At 49.3% G+C, this 17,493-nt stretch overlaps 1 protein-coding gene across 4 annotated transcripts in view; it reads left to right on the top strand.

The window, feature by feature from the left end:
- The first annotated feature begins 2,911 nt into the window (after positions 1-2,911).
- Positions 2,912-17,493, top strand: part of SFMBT2 (Scm like with four mbt domains 2) — a 1,092,424-nt gene continuing 1,077,842 nt past the window's right edge. The window contains exon 1 of one of the 4 annotated variants that reach the window (XM_078677113.1): positions 2,912-3,031. The gene's annotated coding sequence lies outside the window, so the exon portion shown is untranslated. The remainder of the gene's footprint in view (positions 3,032-17,493) is intronic. The other 3 variants (XM_078677108.1, XM_078677111.1, XM_078677105.1) reach the window with 3 other exon arrangements.

The raw sequence follows: 17,493 nt of genomic DNA on the forward strand, positions 1-17,493 counted from the left end.
ACAATGGGCACTGATGTGCCGGAGAACTTCTTTAAGCTCTAAAAAAGAAATAATGTCCACTATCAACATAAATGTATTCTATTTCACTTATTTTGGAAAGTTCCTGATTTCTGGCAAGAGAGTACGTGCTGCCTGGTGGAGTAGAGCGGGTTCTGCAAACCCTGTAGTTCGAGAGCCTGAGAATCCAGTGTGGCCAACCTCCGCTGGGCCTGGGAGGAGCGGTCTGCCACTTGAACTTTAAAACACAAATTGGGAACCGCTGTACCCTTTGCCAGGCTGGCACCGCCCCGTCTATAAACCGGATCCTAAGTAGGGGGCATGAGACGGAAACCGGGGGGGGGGAGGGGGGGGGGTGTTGCTTGCGGGTAGGGGGGGCTATTCTTGGTGTTGTTCGGGACAGAAATGAATCAACCCGCCGCCCCCAACCGAATGCACCACTCGACTCGTAGTGCGCAGATACACAGCTTTATTACCCAACCCACTCGGGCTCGCAGAGGGCAGCACGTGCCAACAGGGACCGGCAGTCTCTGTCTGCCCCCTCGGTGGCATAGGCTGGGGGTGTTTCCTGGTGGATACCGCCCCGCTCCTATGCTAAAGGGTCAATGACAGATGAACCAGGGGGCGCTCTCTTGTCTATAGAATAGCAGGTATGGCGCCTGCTTATCCAGAAGTGCAAAGAAAAGCGCAGCTGGAAACTCGGCTGGTGTTCGACCAAGCAAGATCTCGGTGTCATTGTAGATTTATACATCCGGGGCATTTTCACACTTCTTGTCCGTGGGTGCAGGATAAATAAAGAGCTCGGAGGTGCGCCGGCGGGCGCAAAAGAAGTGGAGGGGAGAAAGGTCAGAGGAGAAGCGAAGAAACGTGAGGGCAGGGGCACTGAGGCGGGGTCCCAAGGGGCACTGGGGAGTTCCTGTGGGGGCACTGGAGGATGGCAGGAGGGATGCAAGAGGAGAAGAGGGTAGAAGGGGCCACTGGAGATACTAGGGGTGCCAGAGATGCGCACTGCGTGTTCTACAGTGGAAGTGCAATGAGTCAGGAGATGAGGGGGGCGCAGAAGAGACGCAGACGTACTACAGGAGGGTGCAAAAGAGACATACGATGGGCCATGGAGAATGTCGGGGCTGTTCATGACCAGTAGGGGCTCGGGACAGGCAAAATATAGATCTTAGAGGGGCGCAGAGGAGCATGGGAAGCGCAGGAGTGGCGCACCTGAGATGCTGCGGAGGGATACGGGAGAGAGACACAGCAGCGGTGCAGGAGCGGCACTGGAGAGTATCGAAGGCAGGAGGAGCGCTGGTAAACGGAGAAATGAGAAAGGCGCAGAGTGGAAAGAGATGCGCAGGAGAGAGGGGTGGGCACGTGAGAGACGCGGAGCAGAGGGGTGTAGCAGAAAACGGCCAAGAGACATACGAAATGCGCAGAAGTGGTGCAAGACAGCAGAATAGACAGACAACCGTGCTCCGGTCAGGATTTGCTCAGGAAGAGCAGGTCGTGCAGATGATAGATTTTGGTGGGGTGCAGAGGGGCGGGTGGTGCACGGATAAGAGGCTCATAAGATACGCAATAGAGGCACCGGCCAGTAACATAAGTCAATGAGGGGTGCCGAATGGGCCCTCTTGGCACGCGGGACAGCCGAAAGACAGCCCCAGGAGGTGTTCATGAAAATGTAAGTGGGTCACAGAAGAGCTGTAGAAGATGCGCAAGAGAGCTGCATGGTTTGGGAGAAGACAGTGGAGTTGAAGTCGGCGGGGAGGGAGACACTTCCGGTGCCCCATTCACTTTAGCAGCATGTCCTTGAAGTGTTCCAAGTAAAGTGCCTCTAGAGGACTGTTTCGGATGCTGTTCGATGGCGCAGCGTGGGATGCGCCACTGTGACTGTCACGGAACAGGTGGGGGTTATTTTAAATCCCGTGGAGTTGAGGCACACGTCCACAGATTGGCAATACACAGAAGGGGAATCTTTATGGCAAGAACTGGTCTGAGTGATTCACCTAACAGTCCAAAAAATAAGACTTCGTGCGTGTTTGCTTTTATGGGCACTCCGTGTTCTGACTCAGCTGCCACTTCGTGAAACTGCCTTCACAGGAGCTTGGCGGGGCACTGACACGAAGACACGCCCAAGGCCTTTGGACGTCTTGCACAGGTAGCCATTCCACCCACGTCTGGTGTGGGCTGCTGGCGCCCTTTGGCTAAACTGCCAGGATCCTCGCAGAAAAGTTGGACGCCTTGTTCCAGAAGGCTCTTTGTAATTTTTTTGTAAGAGTTTTGGGGATGATTAGGGAGAGAGATGTGAAGATAGCCTCTTTCCTACACAAGGATAATTGATGTGCAACAAAAATCACCCCTGTATAATCTAAAATATAAAGTAAAACCTTATGCTACTGAAGCTTGTTAGCCAATGCCCCCAACTGGGTGATTTCTGAATGACGCGGTATATATGCAGATGTGTTAGGTTTCTATGTCATTCGTTGTATGTGTCTTTTCCCTCCGCTTTGCTCGTAATTTTGTAGTTGTTAAAAAACAGCAAATATCGTTGGCTTTTATTTAACACATCGGTGTGCAAGTTTCCATGTCGTTGTCTTTTCGTGCGGTTGCGTCTCGCTGCACTATCTCTCAGGAGGCACTGCCAGTACTCGTCTCTTTGACACAAATGTTGGACGCCTACATCCACCGCCTCCAGGGACTTCAACCACGCGCGGGACTTCAAAGCGCTGTTCTGCCCGCCTGGCACCGTTCTGGCAGGGCCTGGAAAGGATCCAGCCACAAACATCGAATTGGCAGTGGGGCGAGTGCTCCTTACAGTTTACTTCGAACCGAGACACTTTCCAAGCACTGGAGAGGGTCGCTGAAGGAGCCGCCCGAGAGACTTATGTGTGGGAAATAAACGGAGGCAGCGCGCATGCGCACTGAGCGGATGCCATGTTGGAATAAGGCTTGTGCAAAGAGAGAGAGAGGCAGAGGCTCGCCTTCGTACCCTCCTGCCCGGGGCGGCCTGAAACAGACCCACGGGGGGGCAGAACTTCAGCAGGTAAGGTTCAATGAAAGGACCCCCCTCCAAGGCCCCGAGGTCCCCTGTTGCCCAAACCCCGCGTCGGTTTCTACAGGGTGTTTTTCCTGATCGGAGGCGGCTGTTTTTTTCCTCTCTGTCTGAAAACAGAAATGCTGAGAGCAAGTTCTGCAAAGTGTTCGCTTGGCTGCAGTGTGTGCCGCGTTGATTGTCGCTTTTCTTTCGGTGGGTTTTCAATGGTGTTTTATGCTTCCGCGTCATAAGGGTGGCTGGATGGGCATTGGCAGTTGGCATTACTTTGATCAGGTGCAGTTTTAATATTGCATAGACACGATTGCATCAGTGTCCTGGCACGGGCGCTCTATCACCAATTTACAAACGTGATCTCGGTCACAAAACAATTGTTTCAGTGTGTATCGATAACAGTTGACAGCAAAGGTGTTTAGAATGATGTTCTGGTAAAAATTATCTGGTCGCCTGTTCTCCCCCCTCCCCCACCCCTCCATCAACACCTGGTTAGGAGAACTATATTCCGAGGCGCTTGTGAGTGTTACACATTTCAGTGTATTTTTGGTCCCACAGAGGTGATGTCACGTGCACGACCCAAGACACACTTTCAAGTTTATCGAGTTGGTTTAAGATTTTGGTGATACCTTTAATGGCAGCGCGAACTGGAAAAACGATATTAAATATCTGGCTGCAAAACTGGCGTTCTTCCTCCTCAGCCCTTCATTTCCTGCAACCGCCCACCCCTAACTCATGAATACCTCAGGCCCAACCTGTGACCCCGCAAACCCAGCTCTTCGGTCCTTCGGACCCCCCTAACCCTCGGTCCGTCAGCCACTTAGTCCCCGAGCCCATCTGCCCCGTCAGCCCCTGAGCATTAGCCCCCTCCCCTCCCAGTGCTGAGAACTGGTCGAACTGACACTTTCAACATGGCGGGTACAGAGTCGGAAAGCAGGACTCCCATGATTTTCCACGGGAAAAAAAGGACCTGGGCACCCTCCGAGCCCGGTTCGCGTCTCTTTCGGTGCCCCTGGAAGTGCATCAGCGAATGAAATGCAGCGAGACGTGGCCCGAGGGCCGCCGGCGTTTTTTCCCCGCGCGAACTCTTGCAATACCGAGGAAAGTGCCCAGCATGAAAATACGCAAAGTGCAACAGCGGCTTCAGAGGTGTGAGGGCGGGAACGGCGCCGTGCTGCGCTGAGGGAGAATACAGTGAGGGGTGACGGACCATGGTAGGTGTGGGGGGCTAAAGTGGGGGGGGGGCATGCCATATAGTACTCAAGAATGCTGCGCCACGAGCCTGGATATTTGCAGGCACTCTCTTTCTCCAGACAGACATTGTGACAGCGAGGCACATTCCACCTCTTGACCACATGGCAATTAGAGGTGCAGTGTAAAAATATCGGGTGGCCAATTTGTAGACGCGCTGGGGGTGGTAAGAGACACCGAGGTCGCCGGGTTTGGACCACCAGACCGAGAGAAGCGGAGCCGAGCGCGCGCGGACTGTGGGTATGTCAGGGCTGCACGGCAGGTGTGGCGGTGGGGGTTCAGCGCTGCACGCTGCTGCAGGGGGGGGGGGGGTGCTTGCAGAGGAGGGGCTGGCGGCAGAAACCACCACTTCCGTGTTTCGGTTTGTCTGATGTTTGTATCTGCTCTTTTGCAGCGTGCTCCTCTTTCTGCAGGAAGAGCCGTGCATGTGTCAGCCCTGGGGTGCGGGCACACAGTGTGCTCTAGCACAGAAGACACAAAACAGGGCAGTGGTGCATCACAGCCTTCTTCCAAATCCCGCGCTGGTGGCAAGATCGCTTTATCAAGCGCGGATGGCTTCAGTGAGCCTCACTTGCATTGTGTTGTGGCAATGTAAGACCACCACACGAGCAGCCAGCCAGTGTGACGCTTTTGACGGAACAATAGCACTAGAAGTGGCCACGCTTCCTTTTACAACACCACACATAGGCACGTTGCTTCCCGTTGAGTAAAATGGGCACGTCGTCCTATTCAGAGAATGACGCTACTCCTCGCAGAGCTGGATAATCCACGGTGCAGCTGACTGTGCTGGATTGGCCCTGCTCTGAGAACCCAACAAGCCTGTTCTGCGGCCACGAGGATCCCAATAAAAACCTTCCACCTCTTATGTCTGCAGAGAGAGCAGCAGTTAGAGGGTGGCACTCAACACACGGGCAAGAGGCCGCTGTAAACCAATAACAAGCACATGACATTGCTTTGACATTGACAGGTATCTAGTGATTTCAAATGCTATAAAACGCGCAATTGTTTTAGAGTGCATCTCCGATTTCAAGAAAACACGAGGAAAACAGCGAGTCAGTTGTGAAGATGTTGCACACGTGAAGTTCACATGCACTCAGCAAATGTGCAAACAGGTGTAATTAGGCCAATCCCGCACTAATGCCCAGCCCCAAGTGTACTTCAATACGATAAATGTGCCATGGTCAAGCAATTAATCCCCCACACATACACTCTAGCGTGGTCGAATTGTTTGTCGTACAAATGTCAATGCTGCATGTATAAAACTATAGAAATAGCTCCTACAACTTATACTAGCACACCGACAGAGGCGCTAGACGGCGTTTCCACTTTAAGTCAAGCAAGAGCCACTACTCAGACAAGAAGCATTAGGGGGTATATTTTGAAGCATTATGGGGTATATTTTGAAGCATTAGGGGGTATATTTTGAAGCATTATGGGGTATATGTTATCATAAGTGCGACACAACTCTACTGACAGGTCCGATGGCCTCCTGGGGCTGGGAAGGGGCGGCGCATTTTATCAGCACTAGGGTGGAGGGGCCTGTTCTTATGTGCGTCATGGATAGAATGAGACCTGGCAGACTCCCACACCGCCGATGAGATAGCTCAGTGGGTGGATCGCCTGCCGCTGAGAGCTGGACATGAGTGAGAAAAAGCAAATAGCCCACGCGCCAGCAAATGCTCGTACAACGCCCGTGTGTGTCCACTATATCATATCAGACTATATAAACCCCTCAGGCTTTGCAACACTGTAGCCCACCTATAGTATGAGTTAATTTAAAAGCGGTAAACAGGAATCAGCTTGTAGTGGTGGCATTGCCCCTCCGCAGACGAAATAATGCCAGCTTTACTGTGTATTCACGATGTACGGGGCAAGGCACATATATTGAAATATTTAGCATTTTTGTCGGTGCGCCCCTAAATCTGATTTTCGATCGGTGGCTGAGCCCAGTTGTATGAGTGGATGTCGAGGACTGGACTGGACAGCCCATATCACATTGGGCTCAAGCACGCCCCCTCCCCCCTCCCTGACACACACGGACTGACAGACACCACCCCTCGGGTCTGAACTCCGGAGCTCTGTGAGGCTACGAGCTCTCTGGCGTCATGTACAAGCGATGCCCCTCCCCCTGCCGCTGACGCCCAGCTGGAACCCCCCCTGTCCCGGGAATCCCAGAGCACTGCACACCCCGCCCGACCGGCCGGGGACACACGGGCGGAGGAGCCGGGAAACAGCCTAGGAGGGCACGGAGACGGGCGTGCGAGGAAGGGCTCGGCTCCAGACCCAGGTCTGAGCCCCGCACGCGGCGCCTGGACCTATCTGACGGTTACATTTCACTTACCAGTGACCTACCTAATGGAGGATACAGACCTCAGTGGGGTGGAGGCACCAGTGGGGCTGCAGTGCATAGCGGCTACCACGGAACTACAGCTATCGGCAAACTACAGGCAGCAGTGGACTTCAGAGACTCGTGGAATACAGACACCAGTGACCACAGACACCAGTGGAATACAGACACCGGTGACCACAGACACCACTGGAATACAGACACCGTGGGCTACAGACACCAGTGGAATACAGACACCAGTGGAATACAGACACCGTGGGCTACAGACACCAGTGGAATACAGACACCAGTGACGACAGACACCAGTGGAATACAGACACCAGTGATGACAGACACCAGTGGAATACAGACACCAGTGGAATACGGACACCGTGGGCTACAGACACCAGGGAGTTTTGGACTGCAGACGCCAGTGACTACATGCACTTGTGATCTACAAACACCAGTTAGACTCCTGCGGGCTACATGCACGAGTGAGTACGGACACTTGTGGGATGCAGACACCAGAGGCTACAGACACCTGAGGGCTACTGACAACAGCAGGTACAGACTCCGTTGAAATGCAGACACTCTTGGGCTACAGACACAAGTGGTTACAAACCTCGTTGGAATAGACCTTATGGGAATACAGACACCAGAATCTACAGACCCTTGAGGGCTACAGACAATCCTGGCTGCAGACCCAGTTGGAATGCAGACACTTGTGGGACACAGACACAAGTGGTGACAATCTATATTTGGAATACAAACCCCAGAGCGTACAGACACTCGTCGGCTATAGACAATCGTGGCTACAGACCCCGTGGGAATATAGATACTACTGGGTACAGACGCTCGTGAGCTACATATACAAGTGGTTACAAACCTCGTTGGAATAGACACTATGGGAATACAGATACCAGAATCTACAGACCCTTTAGGGCTATTGACAATCGTGCCTACAGGCCCCGTTGGAATATAGATACTACTGGGTACAGACACTCGTCAGCTACAGACACTCGTGAGCTACAGACAGACACAAGTGGTCGCATCCTCCTTGGAATACTGACTGGGGCCAGAGGCACCAGTGTGGGGTCGCAGGGGGTCCTATGGACCAGCTTAGCTCTTCGAAGCCCTCTCGCCCCGGCGGCTGACGCCTCTGTGTCACAGGGCTGCAGGGTGCTCGACAGAGCTAGATGGGAAGCCGAGTTTGCCGCGGGTCAACATGTACTCCTTCCTTCCTCCAACCCAAGCGGGCGTTGCTCTGTTGGATCATTCACTCCGTGGAGGGAGGGCGCCAGCGTGGGCGAGCATCGAGATCTGATCTAACGTGCTCACTTGGCACCACCCACCAGAATCTCCTCTTCCTTGATTCGCGTCGAGCGACAGCTGGGGGTATCAGTGTGCGGGGGTCCTCTGGGGACAAGAGAGTGTCCCCCCGCCGGCATCGGGACGGTCTGCAGACCTGCGTTTGACATTGTGTCTCAAAAAGAATGTGTCTGTCCACCAGAGGTGGCACCCTCCCCGAGTGTGGGTTAGGAGAAGAGCTGAAGGGCGAGCCAGAGGAGGGCTTTTACCTCAGGGCGTGAGACTCTTGGGGTGGGGCGCCAATTACCACCTTGCTAGGCTTGCGTTAGGACTTTGTGGCAGCACCGGGATGTCGGGGCGCCGTCACCCAAATTAGCAGAGCAGCTGAGCCTGGAGGGGGAGCTTTCACCAATGGGCTAACATTCGAGGGTGGGGGGCATCCACTCCGGTCCACTGGCCCACAAACCACCCCCAAGAGCTCCTACCCTCGCTGGCCTCTGCTTCGCTTGGTCTCTCCCGCCTGTACCCACTCTTTCCTCCACTCTCCTTGTCTCTCTGTCATCTCTCCGGTAGAGACTACCTCTTGTGTTCTGTTTCTGTCGCCTCTCTCTCAGGCTCACCCAGTCTTTCCTCTTCCGTTTCTCCCTCTCTCTTTTCGATTCCGTTCCCCTGTACCACCGTAACCCCCACTCTTTCCAAACACCTCTCCCCCTTCTCCCCACCCCTCTTCTCTCTTCCCGATCTCGCTCCTCTTATTTTCGCCGTGTCCTTTTCTTCATATATGCCTCTCACTCTCCACTCTGTTCCTTGAGTTCTCGCGCTCAGTTTCAGCTCCCTAGCCTTCACCTCCCCCATCCTCTCTCTCGTAGGCCTCAGACCGTCTCCCTTTTCTTTCTCTCGATTACTATTACTACCAGTCGATTACTACCAGTGACTCCCCCACCCCCGTCCTGTATGTTCTCTGCTTCCATCATTCTCCAGTTTATTCCATATGTTCGGTGCCCAGATGTCACTCTGCCCTCCCTCTCCCTGTCTGACTCTAAACAATGTCACCCCTTCCCGTTCCGGCTGGCTCTCTTCCTTTCTCTGTCAAGTTATGGAGTGTCTTTCCCGCCTTCCATTTTCGCGCCCTCCTTTCTCTTGTCGGGTTTTCACCTACCCCAGTGCTTTAACTGGCAATTCCGGAGTGCCGGTACTCAGTACCGCACAGTACCGGCCCATTTAAAGCGCTGATACCCAGCAGGAGTCGGCCGCTTTCCAACATTACGCTGTTCAACACCGCAAACACACCACTAACTTGGCTCTCAGGCAGCTTACTTTACGTACCTGCCAAGGCCTTAGACGGTGATTGGGGGATATGCTACTCCCTCGACACACCACTAACGGATATGACGAGCACACGCGGACAGCCAGACTCGTAAGTGATGTGCGGGACCCTCTGTTCAAACAACACCTGCGAGAGAGGAGGGGGGCAGGCACGACTTCAGGGGGCGGGTGACGGGAAGCCGCTGCGTGTGAACCCAGCAGATCTGTGTGTGGAAAAGAGCACTGCAACTGCAAGAGAGGCCGACACCAGGCCTCGTGCGCCCCAGAGGTGTGAGGAGGGTGCCTAGAGGCCCAGGATTGAAGTGCTAGGAGGATTCGACATCTGCACCGCTATGTGTGAGGGGCAGGGGGCGCTGCTACGGATCTGGAGGAAACAATGTGCGTTCCAATGCTAACAGGCCTCGCTGTCCAGACCGAGAAAGCATATTGTTAATTAGGAAGCCACCGAGGGCTTTATATTATTTACAGATCAAGAGGCGTTCCCATTTGTGGGTGAGGATACGAGTCAGCCATGGCACATGGGGTCCCTTTTCATGTGTGTTGTGTAAGTGGGCCACATTCAGGCCTGTCACGATTCTCGTCCACTCACCCATGTCACACGGGATACAGTGGCTGCCCCATCCCTCGAGTAGAAGGGGGTCCAGGCGCTGACGTCATCCACTGTAATATGTCCAAACGTCACAGGGACATGCAGAAGCCCGCGCTTTTGTTTGAACTAGCTTGGATAAGTCTTTGCGAGCAGCTACGGTGCTCACATATACATTTACTAAACAAACCGAATACCACGATAAGGGAGGGGAAACAAACTCATGTTCAGTGTAAATAGGTCGTCTCCGGTGCTCATATACCAACCCTCCTCTCCACATCCCCTTGGTATAGGAGGTTTCGCCCAGCCTCCTAGTGCACTCTCTGGATGGGCACATATATGTGGAGTTAGGTATAGAAAAGCTAAACGTACTTACCTGTCAATATTTTATCTGTAGTGTTCTGTTCTGGATATTGTGTCCCTTTGATATTGTGAATTCTATACGCAGGGGGACAACAAAGGAAATGTCTACTTTTTGGGGATAATAATATAATGGAACCAGAAAGCACGCTCAGCTTCTTTCTAATGTACTAAAACTGTCACAGTGTCAATATCACAGATAGATACTACCGCAGAACACTGAAGGAGTACGCGCCTAGGCTGTGATTTAGAACCTCTGCTCACTCACTCTCACTCTCTCTCTCTTTTAGCAATCACCATTTCCATCCCTCACCACTCCATGCAGACTCTGTGAATAGGCTGAACATGTCACCTTGTTCATATGCTGGAGGGGGCGCACTCACGCGCATGCGCCTAATTCCAATCATCTTCTGCTTGTAAATTGTGTTAACCGTGCGTAATCAAGAGAGAGAGATAGGACCAGAAAGCTAGTCCATGTCCCCGGGTTAATATGAGGTTTAATCAAAAAAAGACTATCTCAAATTACTTTAATTACAAAAGTTATTAAGGGAGGGGGAAGACTCTGGTATGTTTTGTCACGGAGTGTGAACACCCGGCAGGTGTGTTCAAAAAGCCCTCACCCACCAACCTAGTTGGTGGCATGCTTCATCATCGGGCCCACCCAGTAGCACCTAGCGTGCCCCGGGTGTGCTTCAACGCCTGACTACAGCGGAGCTGGTATATTGCTGAGTGTGCAGTGAAGTGCAGAAGAATAGAATTTAAGCTGTGTGGTCGACGGCGTTTCGATCCCCGTCAGTCGGGATCGTCATCAGGACTGGGTTGTCGATGAAACAGTGATGTCCACCCAAGGCAGAGTCGTGCGGGTGGAGATACGGGTGTTTCGGGTCCAATGCTGAATAGCAATTCGGATGGCTTGGATCAGCGGGGGTTGCCGGCGTCTGAATAGCAATTCGGATGGCTTGGATCAGCGGGGGTTGCCGGCGTCTTAGTGAATTCAGACGTCAGGGCGATGAAAACTATCGCGGAAGGCTGGTGCTCGCAATGAATGCGGGAGCTTAGCCAGGCCTGATGACGATCCCGACTGACGGGGATCGAAACGCCGTCGACCACACAGCTTAAATTCTATGGCGCCCACTATGTTTTGTACTCCTGGAAAATTGACCTATTCCTGTTTTAAGTGATTACAACTTGATCCTTGGAGCCATTACTTTGTAAATTTCACCAATTGTCACTACGCGCCTACCACGCTGTTTCACCCCAGCACTTGCACTATCACTACCACTCACTGTATATATTTATGTATATATCACCTTTCACCAAGTGCCACCGGGTTGTCACACGATTTGATCTGTACAGTGCTGTTTAACTGTATTATTATGCAATAGACCCGCCTTGCTCTTAAAGTGGTGAATAATACCCCTTTTTCAAAAAACTGCAGAGACTCCTTTTTGTTCTTTTTGTAATGCATATTGCATACACCTTTTGAAACTGTCTTCTAATTGATACCTGTTGGGAATTGTTCTAATTTACAGTATATACCCATCCCAACGTGGTCTATGGGTCCCCTCCTGTTAGTCTTACACATGTGCAAGGTCAGACATTTTTTACTTGAAGGCATGGCCATTGGACTTATGGGATATTGCAGCATTTTCTGCATAGTTATGGATTTGCTGCTTTTGCCTCATAAATCATCATCAGATACCCAATCTGCAGATTTTAACAAAAAAATAGTTTCCAGCGCAAACAGCCAAAAAGTTACTAAAAACCCAGCAATACATGATGTCAATCAGTGGAAGGCCCCACACAAAGGTTGACTGCCCCCCCCCCACCCCCTGTTTATTATTGCTGTATTTGGTTGTTAAACTGGTATTAATGAAGTGAAAGATTTAACCAAATACATGTAAAAGTGACAAAATAATAAGGTACAACTATCACAAAATGTGTTGCAGAATATCGCAAAATTTGACTTTTCTTATGGCATAGTTTAGCCATTTCTGGCACATTATTTTGCCCCCCTGTGCCATATAACTCCATTGATCCTGCTGGAAGGTTACAGCACAATCTCGACAACAAATGCGTGACTACACCATTCTCATTAGAACTGAAGGCTGAATACAGCTTACATCCACACAAAGTGCTCAGCAGTAGCCACAGTAACACCTTCACCGGTGAAGAGCTTGAAGACTATATCCGCAGATATGTAATGGGGATATGTCCAGCGCTCTATCACCCAGGAAAATATCCAGGGGCTAAGCAGGTGACGGTCTAGCCGGGACTGGGGATTAGTGAGGTTGCTCGAAGATCCAGGTCGTCAGCTCCTTGCGAAATTCAGTCGGAGGGAGGAGGCTCAGATGTGTAGGCAGATATAGTCATTAAGGCATCTGAGTGAGGTAATGCTGCAGCTGAAACTCTGCGCGAGGCATGCAGGTCAGCGGTTCAACTCTGTGTGCCTTGGTGCGGGCGGCTAACTCTGCTCTTGGTCGGGGGAAGAGCGCGCAAAGTTGAGAAGTTTCGAGATTTATTGTCGCCTCCTTTGACATGGTGGAGTACAATGAGGCACGTTTTAAAAATTAAAGAATAAAAAATATATAATTAGGACATCGAAACATCTGCACCGAAACAAAAAGTGAAAATGCATGAAGTAAAATTCTGTTAAAAGAAGAATGCGTTCAGTACAGGGGCACAGCGTGGTGGACTGTGGACACTGGCCGATGTTGCACCATCCCAGTGGAGAACATCAAAGAAGTTATCAAAGAAGTTTGTCTATCTGCATTTAAAAGCATGCCCGTGGTCAGGTTCATACAATTCATTCCTTGGGGTGACAGGACGCGGGGGAGGTTGAGGGTTCAGGAAGTCAGCCCTCAACGTAGGATCGGTGTCTTCTGGGGGGACACTAGTCAGCCGTTTATAGTTTGAAGCCGGTGACGCCCTGCAGGGGTCAAGTCGACGATGACCCCATTTTAGCATTAAGTCAAACAATGTACTAAAACTCATCAGTACCACTCCAGTGTGTCCTGGGTTTCATAATTTGCTTTCGATGTTAGCTATGTATGGGGACAGACATCCGCAAACAATGTTTACTGGTACAATTGTGCCTATTTTCAAGTAGGTCAGTCTGCAAAACTTAAAGAAATTAACACTGCACTCAAAAGTAGGGGTGGCGAACTTGCAAACGGGAGTGACTTTCGGCTTTACAAATGTGATTTTTAAAGAACTTTGTAAAACGTGGAGTGAGTTTAAAAATAACAGGGCGGCCCCGGCATAACTTCGGCGACCACGGGAATTTAGCCCACGCAAACAGGAGCAGCAGTTACCCGCGCCGTGTGGCAGCTGTGTCACGTGCGAGAAGCCCTACCCCGACGTTTCTCATGTGCCACCGTTTGCCCTCACATTGCCCCCTTAGCCTCCCCCACTTGGAACGTCCCCTTTCCACGTCCTGGCCCACCTGTACCGACACCACTCCAGACAACCATATGCTCGAGGTGGGCCTGTGTCCGCCATCACCAGCCCATGCTCTGACTTGCAATACGGTACAGCGTAGCCGCCAGGTTTCCCACGTTCATGGGCTTCCTCAGTCCATGTTTTTCCTTTGAATTCAGGGACATGTGGTCCTGTTTTATAATGAACTAAACAAGACTGCAAGTTCCAGAATTTAAAGGAAAAAACCTGGACTGGCGCAGCACATTACATACCGACCGTGGGAATTTGGCAGGGCTGCCATAAGAATACTTTCACCAGCTGTAGAATGTACACCCTTCATAGGCGGGACTTCCTGTGGCTAGGAAGCAGTCCAGGTGGGCGGGTGTCACGGGAAATTTACAATTGGCAGATCAGGCACAGCCAGGAAACTTCGCCACTGAGATGTTTGCGGACTTGGCAAATGAAGGTTCTACTCAGAAGCCCACATCCCTTGCAACCCACAAGGCGCATGGGCCCCCAACTATTCAAGGGCCCCACTCAGTCCAAGGCCATTGAATACCTGTGAGACATGGGCGAGCCAGGGACTGCTCGTCACCTTCTGCAGGTGCGCCATTTTTCGTTAGGCCACTTTTTTCCCCCTATCTACTCCTGCTTAACCAATAATGGGTGTAAAGTGTTCAAGTTACCAAAATCATTTTTTAGCTTGCACCATCATGCGAATGAAGCCTTTCTCTTTCTTGCCCAAAGGTAATCTGAGCATGCGACTTGGAATATGTCATATAGAATCACAATGCATAAATATTATTGCACTGTTCGGCTCTTTTGCAATCAAAAGCGATCGTGTCTGAACTGCTGCCAGAGCAAGTCATTTAAACTTTTTCGAGTTTTGTTTTTTAAATACATTTAGCGATCTAAAAAACATTTTATGATGTGTTTTAATATTTGATGCTTAAACGGTTTTATAAAGTATGTACACACTATAATTGAATGAAGAAACAAAATAAGACATCTTAGCGTTGCTCTTCTAATGCTTTTCAGCATAGAGCACAGAACGTTCTACTCCTGTCTGTAGTTGAGACATAAGCTAGCACAGGGTATGAAATGGACAAATCCCTACAGCCAGCAGACAAATCATGCTGTCCAGTTTTGCAGGCCTCATTTAAAAAAGCCAGGCACGCAACACTGCTTTGGCAACTTGCAATTGAATAGGGCCTCTTAAGGGAGACCTATATCCAGAAAAGATTTCTTCAACTTGTGCGTGAAATGTATGTACACACATTGGAATTGGGAATATGCATGAATTCACAGAGAGTACTTGTACATGTGTCTCACATGCATAGATCATAGGCACCTGGCACTCCCGAGAAGGTGCATGGGAGTGATCAGCAAGTCCTTACAATGATGTCCCCTAACCAGGAGATCCTGAAAAGTAATGTGGGTTGAAACACAGATACACACTGCACAACACATAAATTGCCAACCATTATGAATTATTTACACTGATTAATTGAATTGTTTTGTTTCCATTCGTACTCAGTGCAATCAGTACCTCATTGGTAAAAAAATATGGTAGCGTCCTGATTTAATCTGGATATTTCTCAAAGAGCCCAAAGAATTGATTATGCTTTGGTTGTGTTTTACCATGTCTGAAGTTACTGTGTGTTTCTAAGGTTTTTGAAGATACTCTAGTTTAGAGTGGTATTTGTCTAATATTATTTGAGCAGGTGAATCACCTACTGTAATATATCTTATATTGAGAGCGGTGTGCTTATCTTTTCAGCGTTTGCAAATCTTGCTTGAGAAATATAATTAACATTTTGGTCACTTTAAATCTATGAAATGTTGCCAGTCCTATGGAAGGAGGTGGAGATAGATAGCACGACAGGAACATCACATCAACAATTTTTCTTAGGATCACTGTTTACACCAGAGGTCTTCAAACTTTTTTGCTCTGAGCCCCTCTAAGCTAAATGTTTTGAGGTCTGGCCCGCCAAAACTTTATGGCAAGGGTGTTAAGCGTGGCAGGGGCAGGACAGAGTGCAGAGGGCAGGGCCCAAGAAATCATTTTGGGGGTACACTTTATGTAGCTCGTAATCCACCTTAAATATTAGACTTATTGTAAGAAATCAGAGTTATTGGTTGAGGGGGTGGATGCCTTACTCAAGTGGCAACCACAATCCTTTTAAGGTTGAACCACAAAAGTCACTAAATTTACCTGTGCTTGACCCTCTGGTAGCTTAACACAAAGGCTTAACTTGGAGGCAAAGTGTAAAGTGGTTAAACAGCACACAAACAGTAGTAAAGTCAAAACACAACACGAGAAAAATCCTAAACCAGTTTAAAAAAAGTCGAACATTTCAATAAATAAAATAAAAATAAAAAAGTACCAAAATGGCAAAAAATGCAATCAGCAGAACTGGAGATATGCAATTTTAAAGTTTTAGGTAAATATAACGTCTAAAATCTCAAAGAGTTACTCACAGTTATATGGTTGTGCTAGATCCGGGGAAAGCCACAAGTTTTGGTCGACCGCAGTGGAGCACAGGCCGGACACAGGGACCAGGTTAAGAACTTCTGTAAAAGTTACTGTTATGTCCGTGTCTGCTCGTGAGCCTCTCACTCACGCTCTATGGTGAGAATGTTGGCCCTTGGGAGCAGTTCAGACGTCTCTTGTCTCCATCCCTTTTGAAATATTCTACTTGTGCAAATAAACCCTACTTTCTTTGGAACCATGTTCACCCTTGTCTCTTCAACACTGGAGACGCGCAAGGCATGGCTCGATGCATCTCCCGCCTACTTCACAACAATATTCAGGCAGCCGCTAAATGTAACGGTCTAAGGCAGCCGCGGTGAGTTACGCAACTGCATTAAGTACACTGCACCGAGCAACACCGCAACCAGTCGTTTTTTCAGAAAAATCTTCTGCCGGACTTATTCAGACGCTGTGGAAAGGAGTACAGTGATGTAATCAGGCAGAGAAACATGTGTAATGGCGAACATCTTTGTTGCCTGACCTGGTCGCATTGCGAGGGACATGCATCTTTGCTGATGCGTAATTGCAATATTTGCTACTTATTGCTGGTGTCCATCTTTGTTGCCTGATCTGGTCCCATTGCGAGGGACAGGCGTTCTCAACATTGTTATCTGGAATTTTTTCTCATCCATTGTTACTTTCCCTGGAATTTTATTGTGACTTGGTGTACTGCTATTTTGGGACGAATATTTTTTTTTTTTTTGCAGCTTAAAGAAATTTTTATTTTTACAATTTTTGGTTTTAACTGGTTTCTGTATATAGTTGACATAACTTTGCCTCTTCAGTACAGAAGTCAGCTTTCATCGGCTGCGTATTCAAAATGCAGGCAATAAATCCACCTCCTCCATTTTTACAGTCACCAGGTAAAAAAACCTATTGCTGGGAAAGAGTGGTTTAATGAGCATTCAATCCCTTTCTAGGAGCTACTGATGGTATGAAGATCAAACCTGAAAGGAAAAAATGGTTGTTGGAACATTCATTAGGTTTGGAAGGTCAAGAAATGTTTGCACATTTGCCCCTCTTTGTACTTCATGAGTACTGTTTGTACTTCATGATGGATGAATAAAATGCAGCAATAAAGAGATTGGAGAGACACTTCTGCAAGCCACCTAATGTATGTGTTAGACAACACAACACTAATAAATTCCCTCATGGCCTACATACTTTATAAATTGAAACATAGTTCCTTTCATTATCTAAGACCTCCAAAACATAGCAAAAACAATTTCTTTGGTTTTATTTTTAATTATTTATTTCTTTTTTGTAAGTATTTTTCATCTTTCACTTTTTAAACTCATTCTTATTCTTTTTATCATTTTTTAGCAAATGTCATATATAAAAAATACATT

Source organism: Lissotriton helveticus, chromosome 1_1 (genome assembly GCF_964261635.1).
Source record: "Lissotriton helveticus chromosome 1_1, aLisHel1.1, whole genome shotgun sequence".
NCBI classification, from domain to species: domain Eukaryota; kingdom Metazoa; phylum Chordata; class Amphibia; order Caudata; family Salamandridae; genus Lissotriton; species Lissotriton helveticus.